Raw genomic sequence first — 14,476 nt, forward strand, 5'->3', positions numbered from 1 at the left:
AAACGGTGGCTCACTAGAGCCAGCAGAACAATCCCGCCCTTCGTAGTCTTCATCTTTGTGAATTATCCCTTGGTGCTCTCACCGTCCATTGTCTTCTGTACAAATGACATTCCACGTTCTGGCATCTTTGTGTAACCGCAGTCAGTCAATGATCGCTGTGGTAGAAGGATTAGCATGAATGTACACTGTTACCAACCATCCGTAAAAAGCGAGGTGGCATGTTAAGTCGATAGTCGAGTTTCTTTAAATGTTTTGTCTTTTTGTTTGTTTTTTTAAAAGAAAAGTTGTAAATCTCTTTATAAATCTATTCTAGTAAATGATTTAAAGCCTGTTAATAAAGAAAATATGCAATTCTACAAGAACGTGTGCTTTCCTTTCATTCCTAATGAAAAGGATCCAACAAGGAAGAAACCATATGGGCAATGGGCTCTAACGTGTCCCTAGGTACCTTTTTAGCTTTGTGTCCTGTAGGCCAGGGGCGTACACACAACATAGCAATCATCGGGCCCATGAGAAAAAAAGGGGTCGCATCCTAAAGAAAAGGGTGGATAATTGCAGCTAGTGCTGGACACTTCTGTCCTAGCTTATGGTGCATAATTGCTAGCTTTGACCCTTGGCCACCTGCCCACACTCTCTCTTACAGGACACACACCTTTCATGACACCAGAAAGGGCAATTTGACTCCAGGGCTTCGTTCTGATGACAGAGCGTCTTGATGCTTGCCACAAGAAACGTGTTTAAATGGCTGGAAATTCAGCCCCAGGAGATTTGCCAACTTTTCTGGGAGGTCCGGCAGACAGTCCAGGATCCTCCCCAAAATGCCAGGAAAGTAGGCAACAATGTTCCTGTGGCTTGCACCAACAACCTTTCATGGGTTTATTGGGGCCCTCTCTATTCTATGTACATCCCTGTTAGAATCGGGGATTACATTGGAATTCCGAGGGAAGCTATCAAAAGAGTGTGCGGCCCTGAACGAAGAGGCTTCCAGCCTTCATCTGGTCATTTACAAACATGGTGAACATATCTTCATTATTCAATGTGCCTCCAAAAAATGCAATCTTAGACATATCAGGAGGCCCTATGGGAAAGAATAAAAGGGGCTTCCTTCTGATGCTGGGTCACACCATCACCCCTGAACAACATGTTCACGTGTCCAGTCTTTTAGGCTCTCTTCATCTCTTGGCTTTTAGGGCTCCAATCACATGTCTATTCTCTTGGGCTGCAATCACATGTCCATTCTTTTACGTTTGCTTCATTTTTTGTGTGTAGGGCCCTGTTGATATGTGCATTCTCAAAGACTGTGATCATATGTCAATTCTCTTGTGCTCACTTCACTTGCCTGTTCTCTTCTCTTTGTACTCGCTTCGTTTGTCTAGTCTCTTGGACTGTTTACGTCTGCTTTTCACATGTCCGATATCTAGGTCTCCATTCACATGTTCATTCTGTGGGAGTCTGATCATATGGCCATTCTCTTGGGCCCACTTCCCTTGTCTGTTCTCTTGGGATCGCTTTACTTGTCCGTTGTCTTGGGATGACTTTACTTGTCTGTTCTCTTGGGCTCTGTTCACATGTCCGCTCTCTTGGGCACCGACCACTTGTCCGTTTTCTTGGGCTCCGTTCACTTGTCCGTTCTCTTGGGCTCCATTCACTTGTCCGTTTCCTTGGGCTCCGTTCACATGTCCGTTCTCTTGGGTTTGCTTCGTTTGTTCGTTCTCTTGGGTTCACTTTACTTGTGTGTTCTCTTGGGCTCTGTTCACATGTCCGCTCTCTTGGGCACCGACCACTTATCCGTGCTCTTGGTCTCCGTTCACTTGTCCATTTTCTTGGGCTCCATTCACTTGTACGTTTTCTTGGGCTCCGTTCACTTGTCCGTTCTCTTGGGCTTGCTTCGTTTGTTTGTTCTCTTGGGCTCACTTTACTTGTCTGTTCTCTTGAGCTCTGTTCACATGTCTGCTCTCTTGGGCTCCGACCGCTTGTCCGTTCTCTTGGCTCGCTTCACTTGTCCATACAGATATTCTGTTTATGTTCCATTTTAAGTAATTCCATGCATCAGTCATGCAAAGAGAAGCAGAGGAGCCTTGGATAATACCCAACACATTTTAGTGGAAGGATCTTTTGGAGAGGAATTTCTCCTCCCATTGAAATGGAGACCATCTGCAGCTAAGGCCCAGTGGCTCGATAGCAACTACATTAACTGTCTGTTCCTATGGTACATAAAACCTTGTACTTTTCTCAAAATAGTGAATTCTCCTTCATGTTTTTTTGGTCTACATCATATCGGAGAATAAGACAGATAAGTCAGACTCGACTGACCCTGGAAGGTTTTGTACCAGGAGCAAAATGCTTCAATCTTAGCCCTGAGTAACTTATCACACTATGATGCTGCACAACATGATGGGATATTGTAATTTTATGGTCTTCTCTGGATTCCAGTGATGCACATTACGCCCAAAGATGCCTGTTGCCGTGTCCTGGATTGTACAATAGTTTATAGTAAGAGATCCAGTGATGCAAACAAATTCTTGGCACGGCGGACCGTCGCATTACTGTCTTGATGGTTACAGACCCTCCGTGATAGGAAACAGGTCTACCATTAACTTAAGAAAAGCGTTGTGCGGAAACCTCACATGTATGAGCTTCCTGAGACTAACTGGGTGTTACATGAAGCAGTCTCTGCATAAGGTGACGATTTCTCCAGCACAAATATCCATTGGTCTTAGGGTATGTGCACACAGCGTCACTTGGACGCCAGAGCAGACATCAAATTTTCCCAGGCAAAGCTGTATATATGAAGAGAAACCGGACACACAATACAGGAATATCCATGTCCCTACTACAAGGAATTGTACTAAAAAAAGGTCCTGGCAGGGCTGTACCTAGAAATCTATGACAAACTGCAGAAAACAGTGGCGCTTACAGCCTAGCATACCCATATCTAGTCAATGGGTAGAGGATATTCTATAAAGAAACATGGCACTTACATTATGTCTCCTGTATTAGGCTCTGTCCCTAGTGAATTGTATTAGTATAAAAGGTTGGAAAGCGACCGGCATTCTCAGCTAGATACAGGTTTATGGAGGATGTGGCATCAGTGCTCAGCACGTCTGCTCTCTTGGGCTCCGTTCACACGTCTGCTCTCTTGGGCTCCGTTCACACGTCTGCTCTCTTGGGCTCCGTTCACACGTCTGCTCTCTTGGGCTCCGTTCACACGGCCGCTCTCTTGGGCTCCGTTCACACGGCCGCTCTCTTGGGCTCCGTTCACACGGCCGCTCTCTCGGGCTCCTCTTCACACGGCCGCTCTCTTGGGCTCTGGGTCGCCCTCCCAGGGCCGTGGGGTACTCGGTACCGGGCCGGTGTCAGGGGGATGTGTCACAGCAGCAGTGACCCTGTCCGTGGTCCTGGGCGCCCAAGTAATCAGGGGTGTTGAATGGTGGTTTGTAGTTAATGGAATAGTTCGTGACGCCACCTGTGGTGTTTGGCAAGTGGGATGTTGGGCCGACGCTGCATGCATATCCTCGGGCTGGTGGTGTGTTGCAGCCAAGATGGTGAAGCTCCCCACAGGTGGAGCTGTAGCCCCAGGGCAGTGTAGATGTAGGGGCAGAGAGGTGCAGGCCGTGTAGAAGCTGATACCCAGATGTAGTGATATAGGGTGTGTTGGCGCAGGAATAATTGGAGGACACCAGGGCGTGCAGTTCCAAAGCTTTACTCAGTCTGTAGCACACACAGATGCCTGCCTCCATGCTGTGTCCTCCTGGTCAGGGACTCAGTCAACCTCCAGATCAGATGGAATGCTCCCTTCCAACACTCCGTCAACATGTGCCTTTCTGAACGTCTCCTCTTATAGCGCCTTTAAGTGTGAAGTACTCCTAGTATTGAGTTACACTGGAGTTCCTCCTGACAGATGTTCCCAAGAACTCTACTTGTACGGCAGACAGCTGCAGCCTGCTTCGGGGACCCTTCTCTCCTGAGTCCCGGCTCACTATTCACGTTGCTGTTGTGCCCCCAAGTCTTAGATGGGAGTAGTGCATTTACAGCCCACTACTCCACTGGTGTCTGCTGCAGGACCTTCAGTATCCATACAACCTCGGGGACCGGGCCCCGGCCATGCGCTTAGAACTTCTAGGCAGGGTTCTCCTCTAACCCACGTCCTCTCTGTTCCCTTTTACTCCTTCGTTCCGTACTAATCCCTCTCTCTCATAGAAGATCAGGTTTCAGTCCAATGTCTTTCTCCTTCTTTCCTTTCCTGTGCCAGCTGGCTCAGATCACTGCGGCAGCTGCAGCACTCCTTCCTCCATCCCTCTTCCAGGGATCCTCACTCCTCTCTGAGTGACTCTCTCTCTTCTCGCTGACTCCCTAAACCTTCCCGCTCTTTATGTATTCTAAACTACACCCGCCTCCCAGCACGTTTCGTATTCCAAGCAGGGAGCCACCAAAGGTACTCTGCTACACTCCAAGCAGGGAGCTGCAATATGGCTTTGCTGAACTACCATGTTGTGTGGGATGCGAGTGTTGGAGCGTGGTTAGGAGCCTCCAACTCACCTGGATGGTGGGGTACCACACCTCAGGAGGAGGTGCAGTACCTCTGTGGCAACTGAATCCTCGGGCGCCACATTCCCCCCCCCCCCCCCGTTAAACACAGCACGTTCGCGGGCTGCAAATCAAACAGAGTTAACAATACAGGAACATACAAAATTTTGTAATGCTGAATAAACATGTCTTATACTAAACTTCCTAATATACGAGGCACGGTTTCTTGAACGCTACAAACAAATTAACTGCCTAAATCTTAAATTATGCTACCTAATTTAAAGTGCTATATAAGCAAACTCAATATCAATTCACATTTGCTAGCAACACATCTCCTTTTCACTATCTTTCACATTTTCCTCCTTCTACTGTCTCTTCTAGACGTTGGATGACAACCATGGATACCTGGTTTGTCACCTGTACTTTTTAATTCTATATTCACATCCTCAACATCTTTATTAAAAGCTCTGTAAACATTCACTATATTTCTTCTCTCAGTTATACACTATAAAATCTGTCATTAAAACATCAGTTTCTATATTTCTGTTTCAAAAAATATATTAACCATTATCAATAAGTGCTAAAGTTAGACACGAGTCTGGAAATGTCCTTAAGATGAGATAATTCTTCTACGTGCTGGACACCGCTCCCAGCCGGGATTTCTTGCAGTGTCCTTAGTTGCAGCCATGCCCCAGATGAGGTAGTCCTTATCCTCGAAAGAAGACCTATGTAAAACCAAGAGAGAGCACCTAAAGAGGTGCAAACTATTTACAAGGACAGTTCTGGACCATTCAGCGTTCATGATCTCTGCAGTTCAATATGAAAGCTGCCAATCAAAACTGGGCAACAACTGGAAAAACCAAAACTAAACCATGATAGGAAAACAAAAGGCACAACGGTGCAAATACCCTACTGGGTAACGAGAGTTAGTTATTTTTGCTAGTGGTGGTCTCCTCCTGGGGTTTCTGGAAACTGGTGATTAGGGCTGTTTCCAGGGGAGAAACTTTGGGCGTCTTCATCTTGTTGCTGGTTGCTTGCCAAAAGGCATGGTGGCAACAACTGGTGTGATTGCTGCCTGGGATATGGATGCTGGGGAAAAGGGAACCCATGATGCATATCAATACCCAGCAGCTGTTCCTCACTGGTGGGTGGTTCCAGTACCCTGGTGCAGGGCCTAACATCCATGGAGGCCACAGCCTGTTGGCGCTGATAGGTGGCTACGTGGGGGTTTTCCGGCCAGGGGATCTCGATGTCACTATCCCAAAGCGACCTAGACTCCTCCAAGCCGTGAAGATGTCGGATCGTGCGCGCCTGCTCCGGCCGTACCCTTCTCAGTAGGGACCTCCTCCACCTCCCCATCTCCGACAGCCTAGTGCTCCCAGCCGACTCATCCAACTGCCCCATTTCGAGTTCCCGCAAGCCAGCCTCTGACAACGTGAAGTCGGGGGGCAACCCATTAGGGTGGCCGGGGTATATACCTGGTGCTTCCCGGCGGTGCGGTCTCTGCTCCGATGCGGTCTCTGCTCCGGTGCAGACATGGTGGCAGCGGGTGCCATTCGGTGGAATGCCGGGGACGGCGGCGGAGCTAAGGGTGGCTCCAGGTCCACAGGGGCCTCGGGAAGGACCTGCGCAGCGGCGTCAGGTCCAGACGGAGGCTCTTCTTCCTCCGCTTCGGCTCCAAGGGCCTGGTACTACTCCGGTGGTGGCGGCAGAGGGGAAACGATACATGCCGCCGGTGGTATGGCGGCGGTCGCAGGCTCCACGGAGTCTGCCTGGACAGAATCCGGTGCAGCAGCGGCGGGTACCGGTGTGGCGGGTACCGCAGGTGTAGGCCCCTCCTGGGCGCGCGGCAGGTTCAAGGTCCATAGCGCTTCCTGGCTCAGTTGCAGGCTGTGCGTCGCCTGGGCTATTTCTTCTTCCAGCTGCTGGCGATTCATCACGGACACTGGGTTGGAGCTTTCAGCCATGGTGCCAAGGAGATCCGGCATGACCTCTCTGCGCTCTGCAGGCCTCCTCCTGCCTCTCTCCAAAATGGCGTTCTGGCATTCTTCCTGCCTCGGCCCCTTTCCCGCCACTGGCTTTTGGTCCTCCATCTTGGGGCGGCGTCTTCTTCCAGCGCCTCCATACCAAGCCAGTATACGAACCCCTCGGGGGGTGGGCCATGTTGCCGTTGCATAGTAATTCAGGCAGGGGAGGCCCAGGACAGCTTGCGGTCTTTTCTTAGGACCTCCCATGTCGTCACGCCCTTCTTCACCGTGCCAGCGGCCATTTTTCACATTCATTTTACAGTCTATCAAATTGGGTCTTTTGCTCATTCTCAAAAGTTTTAAGTCCAACAAATCTTAGGCACACAGAACCCGATGGCATCGGGTCTCGTCATCCTGTTCGTGACGCCAAAATTGGGTCGCCCTCCCAGGGCCGTGGGGTACTCGGTACCGGAACGGTGTCAGGGGGATGTGTCACAGCAGCAGTGACCCGGTCCGTGGCCCTGGGCGCCCAAGTAATCAGGGGTGTTGAATGGTGGTTTGTAGTTAATGGAATAGTTCGTGACACCACCTGTGGTGTTCGGCAAGTGGGATGTTGGGCCGACGCTGCATGCAGATCCTCTGGCGCTGGTGGTGTGTTGCAGCCAAGATGGTGAAGCTCCCACAGGTGGAGCTGTAGCCCCAGGACAGTGTAGATGTAGGGGCAGAGAGGTGCAGGTGGTGTAGAAGCTGATACCCAGATGTAGTGGTACAGGGTGTGTTGGCGCAGGAATAATTGGAGGACACCAGGGCGTGCAGTTCCAAAGCTTTACTCACAGTCTGTAGCACACACAGATGCCTGCCTCCGTGCTGTGTCCTCCGGGTCAGGGACTCAGTCAACCTCCAGATCAGATGGAATGCTCCCTTCCAACACTCCGCCAACATGTGCCTTTCTGAACGTCTCCTCTTATAGCGCCTTTAAGTGTGAAGTACTCCTAGTATTGAGTTACACTGGAGTGCCTCCTGAGAGATGTTCCCAAGAACTCTACTTGTACGGCAGACAGCTGTAGCCTGCTTCGGGGACTCTTCTCTCCTGAGTCCCGGCTCACTATTCATGTTGCTGTTGTGCCCCCAAGTCTTAGATGGGAGTAGTGCATTTACAGCCCACTACTCCACTGGTGTCTGCTGCAGGACCTTCAGTATCCATACAACCTCGGGGACCGGGCCCCGGCCATGCGCTTAGAACTTCTAGGCAGGGTTCTCCTTTAACCCACGTCCTCTCTGTTCCCTTTTACTCCTTCGTTCCGTACTAATCCCCCTCTCTCATAGAAGATCAGGTTTCAGTCCAATGTCTTTCTCCTTCTTTCTTTCCTGTGCCAGCTGGCTCAGATTACTGAGGCAGCTGCAGCACTCCTTCCTCCATCCCTCTTCCAGGGATCCTCACTCCTCTCTGAGTGACTCTCTCTTCTCGCTGACTGACTGACTCCCTAAACCTTCCCACTCTTTTATGTATTCTAAACTCCACCCGCCTCCCAGCACGTTTCGTGTTCCAAGCAGGGAGCCGCAATGTGGCTTTGCTGAACTGCCGTGTTGTGTGGGATGCGAGTGTTGGAGCGTGGTTAGGAGCCTCCAACTCACCTGGATGGTGGGGTACCACACCTCAGGAGGAGGTGCAGTATCTCTGTAGCAACTGAATCCTCAGGGGCGCCACAGCTCCGTTCACATGTCTGCTCTCTTGGGCTCCGTTCAAACGTCTGCTCTCTTGGGCTCCGTTCACATGTCTGCTCTCTTGGGCTCCGTTCAAACGTCTGCTCTCTTGGGCTTCGTTCACACGTCTGCTCTCTTGGGCTTCGTTCACACGTCCGCTCTCTTGGGCTTCTTTCACATGTCCGCTCTCTTGGGCTTCGTTCACACGTCCGCTCTCTTGGGCTTCTTTCACATGTCCGCTCTCTTGGGCTTCGTTCACACGTCCGCTCTCTTGGGCTCCGTTCACGTCCGCTCTCTTGGCCTCCATTCACATGTCCATTCTGTTTGTCTGTTCCGCAAATGGCATAAGTGATCTCATGCATCCAATATGTAAATGGAAGCAGAAAAGCTTTGCTGATAATTATGTGGTCCATTTGGGTTCTGTCATTTAGAATAGAAGAAAAAGACAATGTAGTTATCATTTAAAAATGTCAACCATTTTGCTGCTACACAACTTCTTCTCCAGCGGCCTGCTTTTTGTCTTAAATCTGTCATAAAGCCTGCTCACAATGTTTCTCTCTCTCTCTCTCTGTTACTTCTCTCCATTCTCTCAGTCTTAGAGATGGCAGCAGGTAGACCAGGAGTCTCAGGGAGGAGAGAGAGAATGTTTGGTGCCCATTATACTGTATGGAGGAATATGTGGTGCTCACTATACTGATTGCAGGACTATATGGGGGGCATTATTCTGTTTACAGAGCTATGTGGGGCTATTACATTGTTTGGAGGGCTATGTAGGGGCCATTATACTGTATACAAGCAATTATACAGTGTGAAGGGTTTTGTGGGCTCCATCATGCTGTGTAGAGGCCAGTATGCTGTTTGGAGTGCTAGTGGGGTCATTATACCGTGTGGATGGCTATGTTAGGACCATCATACTGAGAGGAGAAGTGTATGTTGGGGCAACCATACTGAGTGGAGGGCTGTATGGCGATCACAGGTGGAAGAAACACACAATACTCACATCCAACCTATATTATTAATAGAGAGACACACAGCTCACATCCAGCCTATATTTCTGATAGAGACACACAGACCTCCTATCCAGCCTATATTACTGGGAGAGATACGCAGAGCTCACATCCAGGATATATTACTCGGAGAGACACACAATCCTCACATCCAGCCTATATTACTGGGAGAGACACACAATCCTCACAACCAGCCTATATTACTGGGAGAGACACACAGACCTCACAACCAGCCTATATTACTGGGAGAGACACACAGACCTCACATCCAACCTATATTACTCGGAGAGACACAGACCTTGCATCCAGCCTATATTACTCGGAGAGACACAGACCTTGCATCCAGCCTATATTACTCGGAGAGACACACAGACCTCGCATCCAGCCTATATTACTCGGAGAGACACACAGACCTCTCATCGAGCCTACAGTTAGGTCCATATATATTTGGACAGAGACAACATTTTTCTAATTTTGGTTCTAGACATTACCACAATGAATTTTAGATAAAACAATTCAGATGCAGTTGAAGTTCAGACTTTCAGCTTTCATTTGAGGGTATCGACATTAAAATTGGATGAAGGGTTTAGGAGTTTCAGCTCCTTAACATGGGCCACCCTGTTTTTAAAGGGACCAAAAGTAATTGGACAGATTAAATAATTGTAAATAAAAGGTTCATTTCTAGTACTTGGTTGAAAACCCTTTGTTGGCAATGACTGCCTGAAGTCTTGACCTCATGGACATCACCAGACGCTGTGTTTCCTCCTTTTTGATGCTCTGCCAGACCTTCACTGCGGTGGTTTTCAGTTGCTGTTTGTTTGTGGGCCTTTCTGACTGAAGTTTAGTCTTTAACAAGTGAAATGCATGCTCAATTGGGTTGAGATCAGGTGACTGACTTGGCCATTCAAGAATATTCCACTTCTTTGCTTTAATAAACTTCTGGGTTGCTTTGGCTTTATGTTTTGGGTCATTGTCCATCTGTAGTATGAAACGACGACCAATCAGTTTGGCTGCATTTGGCTGGATCTGAGCACACAGTATGGCTCTGAATACCTCAGAATTCATTCGGCTGCTTCTGTCCTGTGTCACATCATCAATAAACACTAGTGACCCAGTGCCACTGGCAGCCATGCATGCCCAAGCCATCACACTGCCTCCGCAGTGTTTTACAGATGATGTGGTATGCTTTGGATCATGAGCTGTACCTCGCCTTCGCCATACTTTTCTCTTTCCATCATTCTGGTAGAGGTTGATCTTGGTTTCATCTGTCCAAAGAATGTTCTTCCAGGACTGTGCTGGCTTTTTAGATGTTTTTTAGCAAAGTCCAGTCTAGCCTTTTGACTCTTGATGCTTATGAGTGGCTTGCACCGTGCAGTGAACCCTCTGTATTTACTTTCATGCAGTCTTCTCTTTATGGTAGATTTGGATATTGATACGCCTGCCTCCTGGAGAGTGTTGGTCACTTGGGTGGCTGTTGTGAAGGGGTTTCTCTTCACCATGGAGACTATTCTGCGATCATCCACCACTGTTGTCTTCCGTGGGCGCCCAGATCTTTTTGCATTGATGAGTTCACCAGTGCTTTCTTTCTCAGGATGTGCCAAACTGTAGATTTTGCCACTCCTAATGTAGCAATTTCTCGGATGGGTTTTTTCTGTTTTTGCAGCTTAAGAATGGCTTGTTTCACCTGCATGGAGAGCTCCTTTGACTGCTTGTTTCCTTCACAGCAAAACCTTCCAAATGCAAGCACCACACCTCAAATCAACTCCAGACCTTTTATCTGCTTAATTGAGAATGTCATAATGAAGGGATTGCCCACACCGGTCCATGAAATAGCCTTGGAGTCAACTGTCCAATTACTTTTGGTCCCTTTTACAAACAGGGTGGCACATGTTAAGGAGCTGAAACTCCTAAACCCTTCATCCAGTGTTAATGTCGATACCCTCAAATGAAAGCTGAAAGTCTGAACTTCAACTGCATCTGAATTGTTTTGTTTAAAATTCATTGTGGTAATGTCTAGAACCAAAATTAGAAAAATGTTGCCTCTGTCCAAATATATATGGACCTAACTGTATATTACTCTGAGAGACACAGACCTCGCATCCAGCCTATATTACTCGGAGAGACACACAGACCTCGCATCCAGCCTATATTACTGGAAGAAACACTCAATCCTCACATGCAGCCTATATTACTGGGAGAGACACTCAATCCTCACATCCAGCCTACATTACTGGGAGAGACACAGATAGTTCACTACCATCCTATATTACTGGGAGATATGAAAACTTGGCACTTAAAGAAAAGTAATTTTATTTTGATAAATGCAATCCAGAATGAGAAATTGTTTCAGTCCAATAACCGGACCTTCGTCAGTTCATAGACTGCCCAGGAGAAAAAAACTTGGTTGAAAGTAGCGTTGTGGAGTATCTGTGGCGTCCATTGCAGTAAGGAAAGGAGAGATGCCGCAGATACTCCACAGTGCTACCTTACTTCTTTTCACTATAACTGAGTGCCAAGTTTTCATAACTAAAAAAACAAAAAGCAAGCAACCCCCATAATCAGGTGATCAACGGTGGGGGGCTGAGTGTCTGACCGCAGCCAATCTGATATTCAAGATGGGGCGTGATATTAGTGGAGATGAAGACCCCTTTAAATCCGTGTTATTGAGAAGAACCAAACATTTCCCTGAATCCCTTTCTTTTATCCCATCACTCATGGTTCGCATTGGAATTTCAGCCAACCGCCCAGATTCTCTCATCTCCGTTCACTGTAGTTCGGTGACTCAACAGCTGAATCCCGGCCAGATGTTCATGGCCCCGATGCCAACTCCAGTCTACGTGGAACCCAGGCCCATGAATAAACTTTTCTATATACCGGATGAAAGCATGAATTACCAAGCAGCTGACCCTAGGCAGCAGGCACGCAGATCCATCTTATTGCACAGGCGTCTCCGGCTTTTGAAGTATCGATGCTTATTTTGAGGACAAGACGGTGAAACATTTTCCCCTTGTCCTGTACGATTGTATTACACGGCATCTCGCAGTGACCGGTGACATAAAGCAGGATGAAAAAAGGATTTCCTGAGTCACGAAGCAAATGACACCGACCTATTTATTCTTTAATTGATAATTGGGGAAAAACGACTCATACTAAGAGAAATGGAGCGGAGAAGTGAAATCTCTTAGATCGATTGTGCTATTTACTATCATTTGTAAAGATCTTGGAGTAAATAGAAAAGTAACTTTTTTAGCTTGTTCTAATTATCTAAAACATAGGGCTGGATCAAAGCCGATGAGATCCCAAACCTCAGGTCACCCCATAAAAACTGTCTGAGGCTAAAATAAAAACAAAAAAACAATTGTCAATGTGGCACCCCTAAGGGTTAAGTCGCCACAGAGGTACTGCACCTCTTCCTGAGGTGTGGTGCCTCACAACCCAGGTTAGATGGGGACACCTGACCAGACTCCAGCACCTGCACCCAGCACGGAAACCTTAGAACAGCAGGGCACCCTTTATGACCCCTGCTTGGTTCATGAAGGGGTGCTGGGAGGTGGGTGGAGCTTAGTTTGCAAGAGAGGGGGAAAGCTGACAGGAAGTCAGGATCAGTTCCCCAGAGGGGGATGCAGAGAGAGGACGTTTATGCAGCTGTAGGTACATGTGCCGACTGGGGGGTGGTCCCTTTTTCGCTGCAAACAGACCGGAGACAGAAACCGATGTGCGTTTAACAGGTCCTCTTTATTGGTCGTCCTCCCGACGACCACAGCAACACAACAGCAGCACGACAGCTTCTACGCACAGTCCCGGGTACCTTTTCTTCTCTTTCCTCTTACAGTGACATCTCTCGCGGTTCTTTCATTGTGGCTGCCATTAGGCCCCTGTCCGAATCTCTCCGTCAGGTACCCCCGGGCTTTCTCTGTCCTGCGGCTCTCCTGTCAGGGCCACCCCCCTGACCGTCTCTCTCCTCAGTCCCTACCGGAGCTCCTTCTTCTGTCCATCTCTTCCTTCTGTCTCTTCTTCTCCTGAGCTCCTCCCCCTGGACTGGCTCTCTTCTGGAACTCTCTCCGGCTATTTATTCCCCTTCCTGGGAATTCCCCTCTAGAGCTCCTGTAACTTCACCCCCCATGACTCTGTGGTTTAGTAGCCTTAAGCTGTTGGTAAGCCCTTTCCTCACTGCTCCCTACTTCCATCTTGTGGCCAAACTTCAGTACTGCACTGTCTCCTTTTCCTGCTGTTCTTGGTCTCCCCCTAGTTGCCAAACCCAGTACTTTTACCATCTTCTACTATCTCTAGCTGTCTCCCCACATACATATTCACCAGTTCACTTGAAGCACTTCTACGGCACATTTTGCTTTCACCTTCCTGCTGCAGACAGGTCCATAGGTCAGTACACAGCAGCTCCTGTGAGCTGGAGCTGCTGGGAGAGAAAGGAAGAGAAAGATCAGTTCTTCAGAAGAAAGATAGAAAAGGACGGAATGTGTGGAGGAGAGCTTGGGACTGGGGCTAGAGCAGAGCCCTTCCCTAGGTTAATGCGCCAAAGGCCGGGCGCCGGTATCCGAGCCTGTGTGAATGCTAATGGTTCTACAGCAGAAACCGGAGGAATAGAAGTTGTGACCACTTTATTCCCACCTAAGACTCGACGACACAGCAGCAACAGGTGTGAGCCAGGACATGATTGTAAGGAGTCCCCGAAGTAGGCTACAGCTGCCTGTCATACGAGTTGAGTTCTAAGTAACAGCAAAAAAGAGGAACTTGAGTGTAATTCATAACTACAAGTACTTCAGATTAGCGTTAGTAAGGAGACGTCCAGAAAAGGCACATGGAAGGGAGTGCTGGAAGGGTGTACTCCATCTGCCTGGGAGTTGGCTGAGCCCCTTACCTGGAGGATGCGGCACTGAAGTGGGCACCTGTGTATGCCAGAAACGTAAGTAAAGCTTTGGAACTGCGTTCAGCTGTGTCTCTGCCTTCTTCCTGCATCACCTTTTCAGCACTGCTACATCTCTGTGCCTAACACTACACCATCTACCACAACTGCCCTGGGACAGCTCTGCCTGTGGAGAGCTATTACACCTCTGCTGCATCTCACCATCTGTCCTAGAGGATCTGCACTGCAGTGCTGGTCCCTTCTGACCAGATACCACAGGTGGCGTTAGAAACTTATCTACACATAAACTTTATTCAGCATCAATCCTCTTATTTAACGTGGACACTCAGGGCCACGGACCGGGCTACTGCCACCGCGACACATCCCCTTTAAGACACCGGCCCGGTACT

This window comes from Dendrobates tinctorius, unplaced genomic scaffold, assembly GCF_039654945.1.
Source record: "Dendrobates tinctorius isolate UK_male_01 unplaced genomic scaffold, ASM3965494v1 ptg000124l, whole genome shotgun sequence".
Lineage (NCBI taxonomy): Eukaryota > Metazoa > Chordata > Amphibia > Anura > Dendrobatidae > Dendrobates > Dendrobates tinctorius.